The sequence below is a fragment of the Cibotium barometz genome, chromosome 10, assembly GCF_041138505.1.
Source record: "Cibotium barometz isolate CiBa-2024 chromosome 10, ASM4113850v1, whole genome shotgun sequence".
Classification (NCBI taxonomy): Eukaryota; Viridiplantae; Streptophyta; class Polypodiopsida; order Cyatheales; family Cibotiaceae; genus Cibotium; species Cibotium barometz.
Window position 1 is genome coordinate 11923789 of NC_141055.1, and position 15779 is coordinate 11939567.

The window sequence follows — 15779 nt, forward strand, 5'->3', positions numbered from 1 at the left end:
GGGTCCGTTGGCATTCTCGCTGGCACCTCTTTTTCAGACCATGCACCAGTTATTTTGACACTTGAGGAGAGGACACGGGAGACCAGCTTGCAGTTGAGGATCCCAGAGAGGATACTTACAGATCCCAGTCTTTCTGAGGACATTGAGAGGATATGGCATGATAGCCAGAGCTCTCACCAGGATGCAGGCTAGTGTGCCCAGGGACTCATCGAGCTCAGCTCTTTTTTGCACGTTGTAGCCTTGACACGGCTGGGAGAGACACGAGAGCGGGAGCGTCGTTTGAGACGTAGCCTTGCTTCGCTCCAGCGCCTTCAGGAGCAGCAGCCTACATGTGAGTGGATGGCGTCCCAGCTGAGCCAGGCACGCCAGGAGGTTAGAGAGGCAGAGGAGCAGAGACATGAGTTCTACTATCATCGCCAGGCCTCTCAGTGGACGCAGCTTGGTGATAGAGTGACTGGGGAGTTCTTTGAGATTACTGGACCCCGCCATGCTCGAGCAGGAGTACGCCAGCTGAGGAGGCAGGACGGATCGTTAGCCACTGAGCCCGGGGAGATCAGAGCCATTGCCACTGAGTTCTAAAGAGACCTGCTTTCAGCGGAGCCAGCCACCACGGAGGCACATGATGCTTGCAGACAGACTGTGTGGGCCCATGTGCAGAGGAGGGTCACAGATTGTATGCGCACAGTTCTGGGAGAGCCTCTTTCAGAGGATGAGCTTGTTGAGGCTTTGAGGGTCCTTCCGCGCCATAGTTGCCCTGGGGAGGACGGATTGACGCCTGCCTTTTTTATGCGCTATTGGGACCTTTTGGGGCGAGGCCTCCGCAGGGGCTTTCAGTATGTTTTGGACACTGGGGTGATGCCACAGAGCTTTTCAGAGGGCTTGATCTTTCTTATCCCCAAGGGGGAGGGAGTGTCAGATAATATTCGGCATTAGAGACCTATTACGATCCTCAATACTATCTACAAGGTCTTAGCAAAGGCCTTGAGTTTGAGGATCCAGCCCTTCCTTGGGGAGTTGATTCATGCTACCCAGACAGGATTCGTCAAGGAGCGCAGTATCCTTGACAACATTTTCACCTTCTCGGAGGCGACGGCCCTAGCTAGATTTCTCGGTGAGGACCTCGTCATGATACTTCTCGATTTTGAGAAGGCATACGATTGGGGTTTCTTAGAGGGCACTATGCTTCGCCTGGGCTTTGAGCCAGTTTGGATTCGAGGAGTGGCGGCTTTATATTCCACAGCTCATAGCCAGGTGCTGATGGCAGGAGGACGGGGGCCGAGTTTTGAGTTGACCAGATCAGCCCGTCAGGGGTGTCCTCTCGCCCCGTTTCTTTTTCTCTTCTTTGCTGAGGCTATGAGCATGTATCTGACGGCAGAGGAGGTTGGTTTGAGAGGACTCCAGCTCCCAGTCCGGGGTGAGGACCTACTCGATTTTGAGTTTGCTGATGACACGGGATTGTTTTTGCATGGCCAGGAGGCCAATCTTCAGAGGGCAGAGCAGTCGCTACAGGTTTTTGGTGCAGCTTCGGGAGCATTGATCAATTAGCGCAAGACAGTGGCCTTTTGGATCAGTAGCGCTCCCACTCCGGCATGGAGCCCAGACCCGGGTTTTAGATGGATTCCTCCTGGCACAGCAGTGCGATATTTGGGATGCCAGATTGGACTAGATTTGTCACCTGAGCAACAGATCGCCCCGCTTCTTCTGAGCATTCAGAAGAAGCTTTTGTATTGGAGTACAGCTCGGCTATCCTTGGCTGGGAGGGTGGTGGTGACAAATCAAGTGCTTTTAGCGACCATGTGGTACATCACGTCTTGCTGGATCTTCTCGAGCTCTTACATCAGCCAGGTACAGAGGCTGATCAGGAACTTTCTTTGGTCTGGGCGGGATGGTCAGCCAGCCCGGGCTAAGGTTGCTTGGGCAGTTATTACTCTTCCGCTGGCCCAGGGGGGCTTGGGCATTATAGATCCAGTTGATCAGAGTAGAGCCTTATTGGGGAAGCTTATTGTTCGGGGGCTGCTTCTAGGCGCTGAGCCTTGGAAGGAGCTGCTTTTTCAGCGACTGCAGGCTAGGGCTCCCCCAGCAGGGGGCACTTGGGCACCAGAGATACGATGGATCTTCATAGAGATGAGGAGGACAGGCCTCAGTAGAGGATGGGAGGACAGATTTGCCTTGAGCATCCTGCGAGCTTGGGAGCTGCTGAGACCGGGGCTTTCTCAAAGACCTCCTACTTGTGATGAGGAGTGGGCCAGACAGCCGCTCATCTGGAGCCCAGCGGTATGCACAATTGGAGATCCTGATTGCTGTCAGAGCTTGCACTGAGGATGGTAGATGCCTCTACTATGAGATCCAGAATGAGGGCAGACTTCAGAGAGTGGAGGCGGAGTCGCCTTTGGTTGCAGAGTGCATCTCTCAAAGGATACGGGTAGTGGCCGCCGCTTCCCGGAAGTGGCATATTGATCCAGACCCTGCAGATGTGGACTCATATGTTGCGCGCCCCTTGGCCCCGGCTCCAGTGGGACCCTGGCGAGAACGAGTGGCATGATCCTTATGCATCCCCCGAGGCCACAGAGATCACTGGAGCCGGGGTCCCACTGGAGCCGGGGCCAAGGGGCTCTGCAGTTGGCACCTGGCTTGTCTACAGTGGTCTTCCGGCGCCCTGCGTCCGATGCGGCCACCCTTTGGAGACACAGAGACACTGCCTATGGGACTATCCACACGCGCAGCAGATTTGGCTGCGGATGCTGCGCATTTTGGCCCCCCTCTCTCCAGAGGGCATGTATACGTGGGGTGCCGCTGCTTGGTCGACTTCGTCAGGGCCTGCTTTGGGATACGAGACGGAGCAGGACAGCCAGGCCATCAGATTCATTAGGGGCCAGCCTTGCCTGTTCCTTCACCGGATTTCTCGTCCGCCGGCTGGACACAGGAGAGGGATCTACGATGGGAGCTCCTCAGCAGCCTCACCATCTGGTTCACCTCGAGAGCCCGGTGTTTCAGGGCCTTTGAGGGGAGACTGGAGCCACCAGCAGAGACTGTTCGGGGGATTTGGCAAGAGTTGATCCACACCCTGCCAGGACAGTATGACCGCATCCGGGGCGACTCGGATGCAGCGATCTTGCGGCACCAGGCCTTTCACACCACTTGGCGCAGCGGCCCCTTCTATACCCTACACGCGGGTACCCCCCGCTGGCATTACAGGCCACCTGTTTGGCTTTTTCCCCCTCCTATTGTATGATATAGCCTCTCAGTTCTTTGTACTGATATTTGTACTTTTTTGCACCTAGGGAGAGTCTCCCTAGCTGCCTTGATTGGATCTCTGCTCTGCCTTCTTATGAGCAGGAGAGGGTTTTTTTAGCCCAACGGGCGTCTTTTTTTATAACTAATGAAAGGATCTTTTCTCGGAAAAAAAAAGAAGAATAGGCGGCCAGCACGGGGGAGGGGGGGTTGTAGATGCTGCTAAATACGGAAGACTTGCTGCAAAACTGCTATAGACGACTGCCTGTAGAAAAACGCAGCACTCTAGATGCTGCTGCCCTGAAAACAGAGTAGCCAATAGGTGAAGAAGGGATCTCACGGGTCAAACCTGTAAAGGATGACCTCGGCTGCAGAAGCGCCTAGAAGAGGCAAGCAACCAGTAGCAAACCTGAGAAGAAAAAACGCAGATCCATCCATCTGCAAAAAAACGCAGAAACCTAGGAGGTAGCATCCAACACTGAAGATCACCGGTGCTCTGATACCATGATAGAATGTGTAGCGGAAGATGGGAAAGTGGAAACAAGGGAGAGAGAGAGAGAGAGAGAGAGAGAGATGGAGAGGAAACATAGGTGAGAACCTGCTCTCAATATCATCATCCAAGAATACATGTCCCGAGCAAGAGGGGAGAAAACCTCGTATGTGAGGGACTGCAGCAAACAATGCTAAGCAAGCAGTGAAGAATGAGGGAGGCAAGCCAGCTATATATATGCTCATATGAAGGCAGCCGACTAGCATCGACACGACTGGGTCAATGTCCACGACTACGATAAATATCCAAGGCACCATAAAATGGGGATAAAATAGGGGAAAAATATGTGAGGGGTGACTAGCCCCTCTAGCTAACAAGGTCAGCCCTAGAGGCTAAAATAGGACACAAAACAGGAAGCCAGCAAGAAGGGGATGATGTCTAATAGAGAATCCTCTGCCCTTGACCTTCAATCCTTCACCCCTTCTGCGTTAGCTTATCCTTGGCTGTCCTGGCCCTTTGATCAACTTTAGCACTTGGTGAAATATGAGATGAATGGAACTGAATTATGCAATGGGTATTTATACTCCTCACTGATGCTGGTCGGCTGGATTGAAACCAGATGGCTGTTTATAAAAGCCTCACGACCTGTAAATTCAGCATTTAATGCTAAAAATGCTGCACATCACACCAATAGGTGCTGGCCACCATGCGCATAAGATTTTGGCTGTTGGGCAGCCTGTGTGGGCTGCCCCACACCTGGCCTACAGCCCTCTAGGGGTTGGGTACCCTGTCGGCTGCCTGTCCAGGAGCCCTAGGGCTGGCCTACAGCCCTTCCAAGCCATCCCATGGTTGGTGGGCACTGCCAAGGCCTTCCTGGCCCCTATGGGGGTGGTTCTATACCTCCCCCATGCCCACATATCCGTCCTTGGGGTAGCCCTATGGGCTGGCCCCGTTCCTATATGCAAACCCTAACTGTCTACACAGTGGTCTAGCATCCAGTATCATACCAAATACACAGAACCACTGACATCATTCCAGAGGGAGAGTCACAGCACGGACTGGCACTGTTTCATGGGCAGGACAATGCACACCTGACCTTGGACGACTAGAGTGGGACCCTGGCTGACTCGTCCTGGACTGGGCTCACATGGGACTAGTTTTCCACCCCAGGTCCTGCACCTTCTATGCAGATATGTCTACGTGGCATCCAAGTGTGGGATGCACGTGACACCTGGTCTTTTCTAGTGTCTTCCTTGCCCATGCTTAGCTGTTGGAGGCCCAAACTCTGGTCCTAAATCTTGTCTTTATCTATTCCCCTTCATGGATTAGCTAAGGGATTAGCATGTACATGTCATGCACATGACACATATTGCCAAGTTTCCTCCATCTGCTGAAAACGTTCCTAAACAATGGCTTGCTCTTGAGCCCGTTCAGCTCCGAGGGAAGCCCACAACCTCTCAAGCTGGACCTCACGAGATGAAGGGCATCGGCCCTCACCTTTCCTCCGCGTCACAGGCTTCGGCCAAGCGTTTGGCCTCCACTACACGGGCCTCCCCTTGGAGAGTATGACAGAACTTCTCCAATTCCATGGGTCTTTGCTGACGATTGGCCTCCTCCCAGCTCCAAATCTCGATGTAGCCGGGATACATGGGCAGAAGGCTCGAGGAGGACGGCAAGAAGTAACTTTTGCATGTCCTGTATCTGTTGCTGCATCTGCAGCTATTGCTATTGCATATGCTGTTGTATAAGGAAATGGAAGTCATGGAAGGCTCGGGTCCAAATAAGAGACAATCAGAGAAGAAGGACGTTCTGTGGGAGAAGATGAATCAAGGGGCATAGTGAGTGACCTTAAATTGCTTGTAAAGCAGTTATCCCACTGGAGGCCCATCACTCTGCTTAGAATCACCTAGAATCACCTATATGATAGTGGCCAAAGTGATTGCAATCAGATTGGCCCCTTTGCTATAGTCTTGCATATCCAAGAGACAACATGAATTCATGAAAGGAAGGTCCATATATGATAACTGTCAGAATACGCAGCGGAGATGATGACCAGATCTGGGAACACGAGCAAAAACGCATGCAGAAAAATACAGCACAAGAGAGAGAGGGATATAGGCGTGTAACTCTGCTCTATATACACAAGAAAATCCCGAGGTATGATACACAAATGGTATGGGGGCTGGGGGCCTATTTATATGCCCCCATATGAGCAGTCGGCCTGCTGAAAAAGGCACTCCACGACTGCATCATCAGTCGGCCAGCAATAAATGAGGCCCACGACTGCATACAAAGAGTCATCCGCAACCATGAGCTCAACTGCCTCATCAGGAAGCTCCCGTCCAATCTGGTGTCCATCAACCAGATCAATGAACCATACTGCTTCTGAGTCAAAAAGGCATCACACTGCTCACAAGGATCAACACCTATTTACGATGCAAAACCAAGCCCCAGAATCCTGTTGAAGACCACGCAAGGCCTTCTAAAACCTGTCAACCACCCCCTCTGAATCCGGAACCACAAAGCCTGGAGAAACCACCTCCTTCTGCAAGTAATCACCTGCCACCTGCCTGGCTTTCCGAAAGGTCCCCATGGAAAGAACATCCTCATCTACTAGAGGTTCTTTGTCCCGAATACTACGAGACATCAGAGCATAAGTGACCTGTTCAGTTTCCTCTGACTGACGAACACAAGAACTACCAACATCAGTACTGGAGAGTTCCTGCCAACTGCTGCCATCTACTGGCAAGCTATCCTCCATCTGGTCCCGGAAAGCCTGCACCTGCAGCGTATCCACACACAAGTGGCCATAACCAAACTGCCACTCATCACAAACCTGAGGACCTGGGAGAGAGTGTGCTGAAAGCTTGTAAACTCCATTCTCCACTCCGCCTTCCCAAACCACCTGGCCTGTTACTTTGTCCCGGAGAGCAACAAAATGCTCATCAAACTCCACCCGTACGCCAGCCTTGCAAACCTGATGCACTGACAACAGATGAAAACCAAGTGCCGGAACATACAACACCTGGGAGGAATGCTTCCCCCCTCTGCCATCGGGAACTATCTCCATCCTGCCCTCACTGTGAACTGGGATAGTGGATGTATCCCCAGTAAGTATGTGACCAGAAAGCCTGCAGAGATCCTGTAAACCGGAACGGGAAGGAGTCATGTGCCTGGAAGCACCACTGTCCAAAATCCACTCCCGAGTATTCGTTGCGGAGAGTCTTCCAATCTCCTCCCTGCCTGAAGAAAATGAAACATCGGTTTCCATCACCTCCAGGTGCACAAAAGCCGGAGTCTTCATGATTGCTGTTGAGGAATCTTCACTCTTCTCGGTCTTCCGCTTGGGACACTGCCTCCAGTAGTGGCCTTTCTCGCCACAATCATTACAGATCCTCTCTGCCTTTACTTTCTCGTGGTCAGTAACGGACTTCTTCTCAGAAGACTTCTCCGACGAAGCCTTCCCTTTGCCCATGTTACGGCCTTTCGACCGTTGGCCAGTTAAGGTCTCCGAACCTCCACCCTGAGGAGGGTTCGTGAATCGTTCCTCCTGGTCCAGGACCATGGGCACAAGCTCCTCCCACGTGATGGTGCTGAGCCTACCACCACTGGTAATCAAAGACGAGTAAAATACTGAGTACGAAGAGGACAAGTGCGACAGCAACGTTATGGCCATGTCCTCTGACGATATCTCCTTCCCAGCCTGAAGAACTTCCTGCTGAAGAGCCTGCAGCTTGTTAATATGCTCCTGCATCGTCAACGACTTTGCAGGGTTCATAACCCGCATCTGTACTTCCAAGGAAATCCTCTTCATGGGCGATACCCTGTTGTAAAGAGAAGCCAAATGCTGCCATATACCTCTGGCCAGCGTCATATGCTTTACATGATTGATTACCTGTGGTGTGCAGTTGAGAAAGATAAACGAACAGACCTTGGCATTGACACGATACCACATCTGTGTGTCTGAGCCTCCCGGTCCTTCCGGATCGACGGTAACTCCCCTTCCTCTACTTCCGGCCGTGGAACCCCAACAACGACGAAATCGGCGAGGTCGTAAGACTCCAGAACAGATTCCATCATAACCTTCCATATGCCGTAGTTGCTCCTGTCCAATTGACGGTCCACCGGGAACGTGGGGAGTGTCGGGATCTTCACATGCCTCTCGGCCATCTCAAACAGATCTGCCATTGCGGGGATGTACTCTGAAAAGGGTGGGTGGGTGGGAACAAAGAAGAACTAATACCTGCAAGTGGCTGTCCAGCAAATCAGCCCGCCGTCCTATTGCTTCTCCTCTTCCCGAACAGTCCCAAACATTCCACCAATCAGCCACGCAACAGTCCCCCTCTAGCTCACACAAATCCCAAGAACTATCTAGAGCGTAGGGCTCTGATACCATGAGCGTTGGTTGGAGGATTTAAAATCCACAGGTCAATAAGACAGGGATACCCATTTGCTTCTTTGCTATTTGCAATTGCCACACATTCCTTTATCTTGGCTTTAGATGACACTGCCCAAGAAGGTCGAATAGTTGGGCTCAAACTGCAGGATGGGAATCAAGTAGTCATCCAATGCTTTGCCAATGACTCGTTGCTATTCTTGTAGGAAAATAATGAGGTGGTGAGGAGAGCCCTCATCACTATACAATGCTTTGTTGATGCCCCTGGGTCTAGGTGTATCATTGCCAAATCAAGGATAATCTAATCAGTCTAACAGAAAACGAATCTTCTGACCTTCAAAGCTGGGGTTTCCAAGTGATAAACAAAGGCAACATTTTCAGGCACTTGGGGTGCCCTATAGGAGTAGGTGTATCTAACAAACAACTGTTTGAATGGGACACAATGGGTTAGTCAAAAAATCTGCATCAAAACTAGTAGATGGGACAATGCACTGCTCCCATTTCATGCCAAGTTAACTGTTATCAATTCAATGCTCTTAACTTTCATTCACTTCTTCTGTCCTCTGTTGGATTTCAAAAAACATCACTGGCTTAAGCTGTTATCCCTAGTAAAGCAATTCATGTGGAGGAATAAAGCTTATCACAAGGCAAGCAGTTGGATAGCTTAGGACAAGGTCTGCCTCTGAAAGAGATTGGGGTAATACATATTCAAACCCATGCTATGGCCAGGGTATCCACAATGTTTGCCAAATGCATTCAACAGGAGGAAATCTGGGCATGTATGATAAAAGAGGTGGTGAGAAAGGCTTTTGTATGCAGGAAAGGAAACTGGAAAGGCCTTACATGGGTGGACAAACTGTTTTCTTATGCTTCCTTTAAACGTACTGCTGCCCCATTTGTCTCTTTTCTAATTGGAAGCTGGAAGTCAGTTTCAGGTATTCTAGAATGGAATGCCTCAGTTAGGGTAACTGGAAACTCATTGTTGTCTTGTCGTATTTGGTGGTCACGTGTGTTCACAACGCCCCTTTGGCTTCTCTGGGTTGCAAGGTGGCCAAGAGGCTTAACAATAAAGGGTTATATATCACCTACCGGACTTGTCGGATGGGCCCTTCTTGTGTTGGAGAGACTTAGATCAGTAATGCACAATGTTTGGTATTGACAGAAGGGATAGATCATTTCTATCTACCAACATATCAAACAAAGTGCATCTGCTGCAAGTCTCAACCTCAATAAATTTTGGGGTTTGGGCTAAGGACTGGTCCTGGCTTGTCTCAACCCCTCTCTTCAGACCACTAACTTGCAATATATATTTGGAAATTGTTAAGTCAGAACTGAATGTTAACCGTGCCAACCAGGAATGGAATTTGCAATGGGATGCAGGCATCCGGTTTAACAGATGGGAAAACCTGTGGAAGCTGCCTTTACCTGCCAGGGTAAAAGTCTTCTTATGGAAAATCATGATGGAGACACTTCCCTTGGGTAGCAAGATGCAAAAAAGGAATGTGTTCAGGGAGATGTTGCAGGTGCAAGTCAGCGACTCTTGGCATGCTTGTTGGGGCTGCCCAGCATTGACTTCTTTACCGAGCTGACATGGACACATTGTGAGTCTTTAAGTAAGGTGGCAGCAATAGTTCATAAGCTTGAGTATGGTCTCGGCTGTGTAGGTGGGCCATGTCCCTGTTGGGTGCCAGAATTACTTGGTCTCATTGGATGATATTACGAAGACTATGCTCGGATATACTATCTTATGGGAGATGATGCTCTAGGAATGGCTATTATATGCAGGGATGGGGTCTCAAAGCTTAGACATTGAACAGGTAGAGTAAATGTACAGTAAATTAGGATTTATTATTTCTTTCCAATAAGCTCAGTTCATCTAGTTATGCTGTGTTGATGGAAAAATTTTCCAGGGTTTAACGCAAGGACAGGTTTTTAGGGGGTTACTGTTGTTCTACAGCTGGGTTGGTTCTTTGCAGGTTTTTGGGGCGCCAAAGGGAGTTTGTTATGATGGGGCAATGAAAGGCTTGTGATATAGTTACATGTACTGTACTGTACTGATGATGCTGTGATGTTGCACATTTTTTGCACATAGTGACAGTCAGTCAAGAGTCTCATGGGGTCTCAAGAGTGGAGATTGTTGAGCATCGGAAAGACCTATGTAGCTCGTGCTTGACATGTCCTTGGACTAGGGCTCACTATGGGGTCACGGCATACGACAAATAATCCTAAAAAGGTACTAAATCTGTACAAGTATAGCATCAATGATGAGCCAGTGTGTCGCATGCCATCTCAGTGCATGGGTGCATGTGACATTGCCTCCTACTTAAAATTGGCACTAGTTGCATGGCATCCAGGTAGTCCACCAATATTTGTGGGTACCCTTGGAAGAACTCTTCATCGAGCCAGACGGCTCGATGAAGAGCCAGACGGCTTCGTGAGTGCCTAGGTCTCGGAACTTGGTGTAGAATTGTCTAAGTCTTCGACCGGAACCATGAGGAGAATCTACGTGGGTTCAATAAACTCTGCTTCGTCACGACCACTTGGCTGCTGCAAAATCCATGTCCATAGGAAATGGGGCGGACTACCCTCCATCAGATTGCAAGGAAGCCCGTGTTGCATGTGGAGGTTGTGTTGCTTTGGTGATTTCATTGTTGCATGATGAAGAAGAAGAAAGCGCCTCCTCCATCCAACGTGGTTATTCTTGGCATATCACGGCTAACTATGATCTTCTTTGCCTGAGGGGGATCATAGAGCTAATATCCTTTGGACTCCATGCAGTAACCCAAGAAGATGCATTTTTGGCTTTTGGCATCTAATTTGGTTCTTGAGCATCTAAAACATGTACATAACATTCACACCCTACTAAATAGATCTTTTATGGAATACTTTCTACAAGAACCCTCCATGAGAGAAAAGACAGGTACTTCTTCATGATACCCATGATTCTCTTGTTAGGGGTCATCGTGGTATCAATAGTACCTTGGAGAAGTTGAAGCGATTCTATCAGTATGTCCGAGCATGCCAAATTCCAAAAAGTGAAGGTTCCACACTCGAAGAGCAGGGCGGGTTGCTACAACTTTTGCATGTTCCCGAGGGACCTTTTCAAGATATCAGTAATAAGTATGGACTTCGTACGCCCTCGTCCAGTAGCTATGTGAACTAGGAATATGCAATGTTTGACCAAAGTTGTTGCCTAGTGCAATAAGTTTTGCATGCTCATTCCGTGCAAGCAAACGGCCACAATCGAAGATATTGCTCACTTGTTTATTCGCCTTCAGTATCCCGTTTGTGGTTTACCACAAACAATTACTTCAAATACAGATCCCAAGTTTACTTCCCATTTTTGGAGGCAGATTCTCCTCCACAAGTGGAAGCATGGTTGTGGTCAAAAACTTAGACAGTTCTACACCAAGTTCAGAGACCGAGGCACTCACAAAGCCGTCAGGCTTGACGAGGAATTCTTCCAAGAGTACACACAAATATTCGAGGACTACTTAGAGACCATGTAACCACTGCAAAGCTAAGCAAGAGGGAATGTCACATGCACCCATACTCTGAGGTGCAATGTGACACCCTGGCTATCATCGCTGCCATACTTGTACATAAGTAGTACATTTTTTAGGATTATTTGTCGTACACCATGACCCCATTATGAGCCCTAATCCAAGGACATGTCACGCACGAGCTTTGTAGGTCCTTCCAAGCCTTAGGTGTTAATCTATCACTTAACCCACTTAGAGAACAGTCAGTGCATGTAGGTTACTCTAGCATAGCATGCATTTAGGAGCATGTAGAGGACGTTTAGCAAAAGGATTAAAGGCTCTAGGCCAGCCCTATGGCCAGCCTACGAAGCCTTGCTTGTGGGCCGTCATGGGCCACCAAATAGGCTAGCAAGCACTTAATCTCAGTCTGCAGCTCCATATAGCATGTCTGCAGCCCCAGTTGGGCATGAGCAGGCGCACCACACGTGTGAAGCAATAACATGATATGCAGCATTTAATGCTTATTATCCACAGTCGTGAGCATAATCATCTGGCTGATAGCAGCACAAATAACTGACCAGCATCCTATGTTCATATATAAGAAGCCCTCAGCCCCTTGCATAAATCATCTCATTTTTCATAGAATTCAGCAGTAGAACATTGCAAAAGTATGTTACAATGTGTGCTTGAGACTTTGGTCTTGTGCATACATCAATTCAACCAAGCACTCTTTGTGCTACAGTCCAAGGCAGTCCGAAGCTATCTACAGCATTCAGCCTTCAGTATTGCATCTCCCTCAACAGATCTGGGTGTGCATAAGGCTTTTTAAAGTGGCTTCACAGTCGTCTTCAACCCGTTTGATGGTTCAGCAGATGTTTGGTCTACATCCTCCTTGCGTTTGGCAATCCTACGGCAATCATCTTCAGTAAGTTTGTTGCATTGTAAACAAAGTTCTCCAAAGCAATAAAGCAAATACTCTTGCTTGCAGGAGGGGGCCCTTAAGTGGGTAGATTGGGATCCAATCTAGTGTTGTCTCTATATTCTCTCTATCTTCAGCTCTCTCTCCTCTGAATAAAGATTAAACTGGATTGCTTCATGTTCACTAACATAAAGGTATAAAGAAGGGTGTTACACGATCATGCCAAATCTTGATGTAGCCGGGATACCTAGGCATAAGGGTGGAGGAGTATGGCAAGAAGCAACTTCTGAATGTCCTATTGATGCTCTATCTACTGCTGCATCTGCAGCTATTACTGTTGCATTTGCTATTGTATAAGGAAATGGAAGTCACGGAAGGCTCGGGTGTCTAGATAAGAGACAATCGGAGAAGGAGGTCGCTCCATGGGAGAAAATGAATCAAGGGGAGTAGTGAGCCGCTCTCGTAGCTCTGATACCAGTGTGAAATGCAACTTATGTGGAAGTATTCTTTCAATGGAGAATAGAGAAGAGATTGATTAAAGAGCTTCCTGAAATTTGCTAAAATGATAAAGCAGAGAGAGAGAGAGAGTTAGAGATAGCACACAACACACCCGATTGGGTCCCAACCACCCTCTTAAGGGCCCCCACCTGTTTGCCAAGTGTATTTGCTTATGAATTGCAAGATGGAAATGAAGTACGAGATTGACATACTACTTGTCCACTAAACAGTGAATAGAGACACCTTGGGACTGTTTTGGGCTGAATGGAACCTCTGTTTTGCGGCTGATTTGGGGCATCTATAGGACTGTGTTTTCTCTCTGTATATACCATGCTGTTGCAGTTGTAGGCCACTTATGTGCTGTGCGTTTTGCTCCAGAGGTGGTCGCCTAGATGATGAAGATATGATTGATCTCTATGCTCCCCTTCTACAAGCTATTCAAGGATCAATTGCCTCTTCATGTTTGGGCTGACGCTGGAGCTCACAGGTTGCAAGATGATTTATGCCCTTGGCTGGCTGCTCTTATATACGCATCAAGAGCTAGGGTTGGCCCGAAGATTGCTCTCAAAAGATGTGCCCTTAAAGTTTCTTTACATAGGCACCCTCTATCAGCCCAATAATTGGTCCACCTTTGCCCCTGTGCCGATGGGACAAGGACTTTATACACTGTTGGGCTTCCCCAGTCACCCAACCAAATAGTCTAATAAGTGCCGAGTTGGCTAGTACAACATTATATGACTTCCAAAGAGGGTTACATAGACTTGTGCCACAGGCACGACGGACACTGACCCTAAACCTAGATGGTGCATGGCGACTTGTCCCTTGCTCACAACATGCCCTTGGCCCATCACGACTGTCCTAGAAGCTGCAGAATGTCCACGTGGCGGTGCACATGACAGTAGGTAGAAACAGCAGAAAGGGCAAAAGAATACACATTGATGTGAAACACTAGGCTCAAGGGTAAGAAGGGAGCAGGAGAGGGATCATTTTCACTTGCTCACATTTTGTAAGTTTTGTGAGTTCCGTACGAAGCATTTCTGATCCTGCTCGTAAAAGCACATTCTGAAAACAATTACTTAGTGTGGCCAAAGGTTTCTACGAAAAGGATCAAGCTTCTGACTTTGAGTAGGCCTCAATCTATTTTCCTCTTTTAGATGGGCATGCTCTGGTGCTTGCCGCATAGAAGGTTCCTCTTGCCTACTCATGACATTTGATGAAAGAAATGAGTCAATGGCTCTTTTGAAAAGCTTCCCCACAATCCTTTCATGGATTCAAGTAGGACATCACATTGAAAAGGTTATACCTATGATTGTGCACATCACAATGGCTTCTGTAGTGGAAAAGTCTGGCCTCATACCAGACTTGAAACCCTTTGAGACCAGACAATTGGCTATTTAGAACTCTAAGCTTTAACCTTTGAAATGGGCGAGAAAGTTGGCATGACCATAATACATAGCTACGATTTAAGATGTGAGATTTTCTAAGGCATGAAAAAGAGACTTTTTTCTCTTGAGTAGATCCTTCTGTAGTAGCAATTTGAGTGCCCTCTGGAAGGCGGCTTGGTCTCCCGCCCGAATACAGTACAATTATGGCCGAATGCGGCCCAGATGCTGCTAGGGAGCCATGGTTAAAGTTCATGTCGTAAAAGCAGGAGTGGCCATTATAAAGCATACCTGGTGTAGACTTGGGGAACCACCTCAAGCATCAACATAACAACTGCCCGTGCGTTTTTTTGTCCTGCCTTTCCTCATCATCCCTCCTTTCAGCTTGACCTGCAACAAAGTGCAGGTAAACTTCCAAACATAGATTGAAAGGCAGAATAGAATTACAGAGCGAAGTTATGAAGAAACCTTCAAAGAGCATACAGGCCAGGTGCAGAACAATAGGCTTTGATGATTACACACTGCTACCAGTAACTTGCTACAGTCTGGTAGAAGGATAGCAAATTGGGTTGGACCCTGATGCACTTTGGTTAAAGCTGTGAGTTTTTGAGGAAAGTTCGGTGGAGATGGATCCGTGGGAAGAACAGAAAGTGATACCAAACAAAAATAAAAATGTGGGTTGGGGACGATTCCAAGTGGGTTTTTTGCAATGCCGCGATTGCAAGGTGGGTTGTGGGCTCCGAAAAAACGCAAGAAATTGAGAAAAAAAAATGGGATTTTGGGAGATTGAAAGTTGGGCCGCGGGCGCAAACAAATGCAACAAAATTCGCAAAAATGCCTGCTGGAAATTCAGACAGAAATACGGGTAGCAGAGCTGAGCTAGAGGCCAGCTATGATGGTGGGTGTCACAGGCTGAGCAGGGAACAGTCGTGAAATACTGTTGAGCTGAAAGAGCTTTCGTCATGCATTGCTGCTGTTGTTTTTCGGGAAGCCGGAAGGAAGGGAGGAGACGATCCGGGAAACCGAAAAAAAAAATAAACAATCGACAAAAAAAGCGCAAAACGAATGTAATTACTTCCTTTGAGGGGACGATACAGGCACGTGCACCTGCGTGGCACGGCCACGCCCCTGCCGGGTGATGCGACGTGTGCAATCCAAGCTGGCAGCCAATCAAACATTCTAAACAATTTTAACCTTTTTTGGTGACGTGGCGCAGGACAGCCTGCCTCTTCGAAGTACGCGGCCCGTTTTGCCATCATTTAGCGCCGTGCCGCCCCCCTCGCCGCTAACTTTGTCAGCTCTCGCTAAGTTTGGCGAGTCACCAGTTTTCCTAGCGTTGATTCCCCCCCCCCCCCCTCCTTTCCCAAAACACAAAATTCGA

The 15779-nt window shown here is 48.6% G+C and overlaps 1 protein-coding gene across 6 annotated transcripts in view; it reads right to left on the bottom strand.

Moving 5' to 3' along the window:
• The window catches only part of LOC147634558 (uncharacterized), a 59888-nt gene extending 44438 nt beyond the window's left edge, over positions 1 to 15450 (bottom strand). The window contains exons 1-2 of one of the 6 annotated variants that reach the window (XM_086803665.1): positions 15337 to 15450; positions 14690 to 14788 (exon numbers count right to left, since the gene is read on the bottom strand). The gene's annotated coding sequence lies outside the window, so the exon portion shown is untranslated. Of the gene's footprint in view, positions 1 to 14689; positions 14789 to 14866 lie in introns of all 6 variants that reach the window. The other 5 variants (XM_086803663.1, XM_086803662.1, XM_086803659.1 and 2 more) reach the window with 5 other exon arrangements.
• Positions 15451 to 15779: the final 329 nt, after the last annotated feature.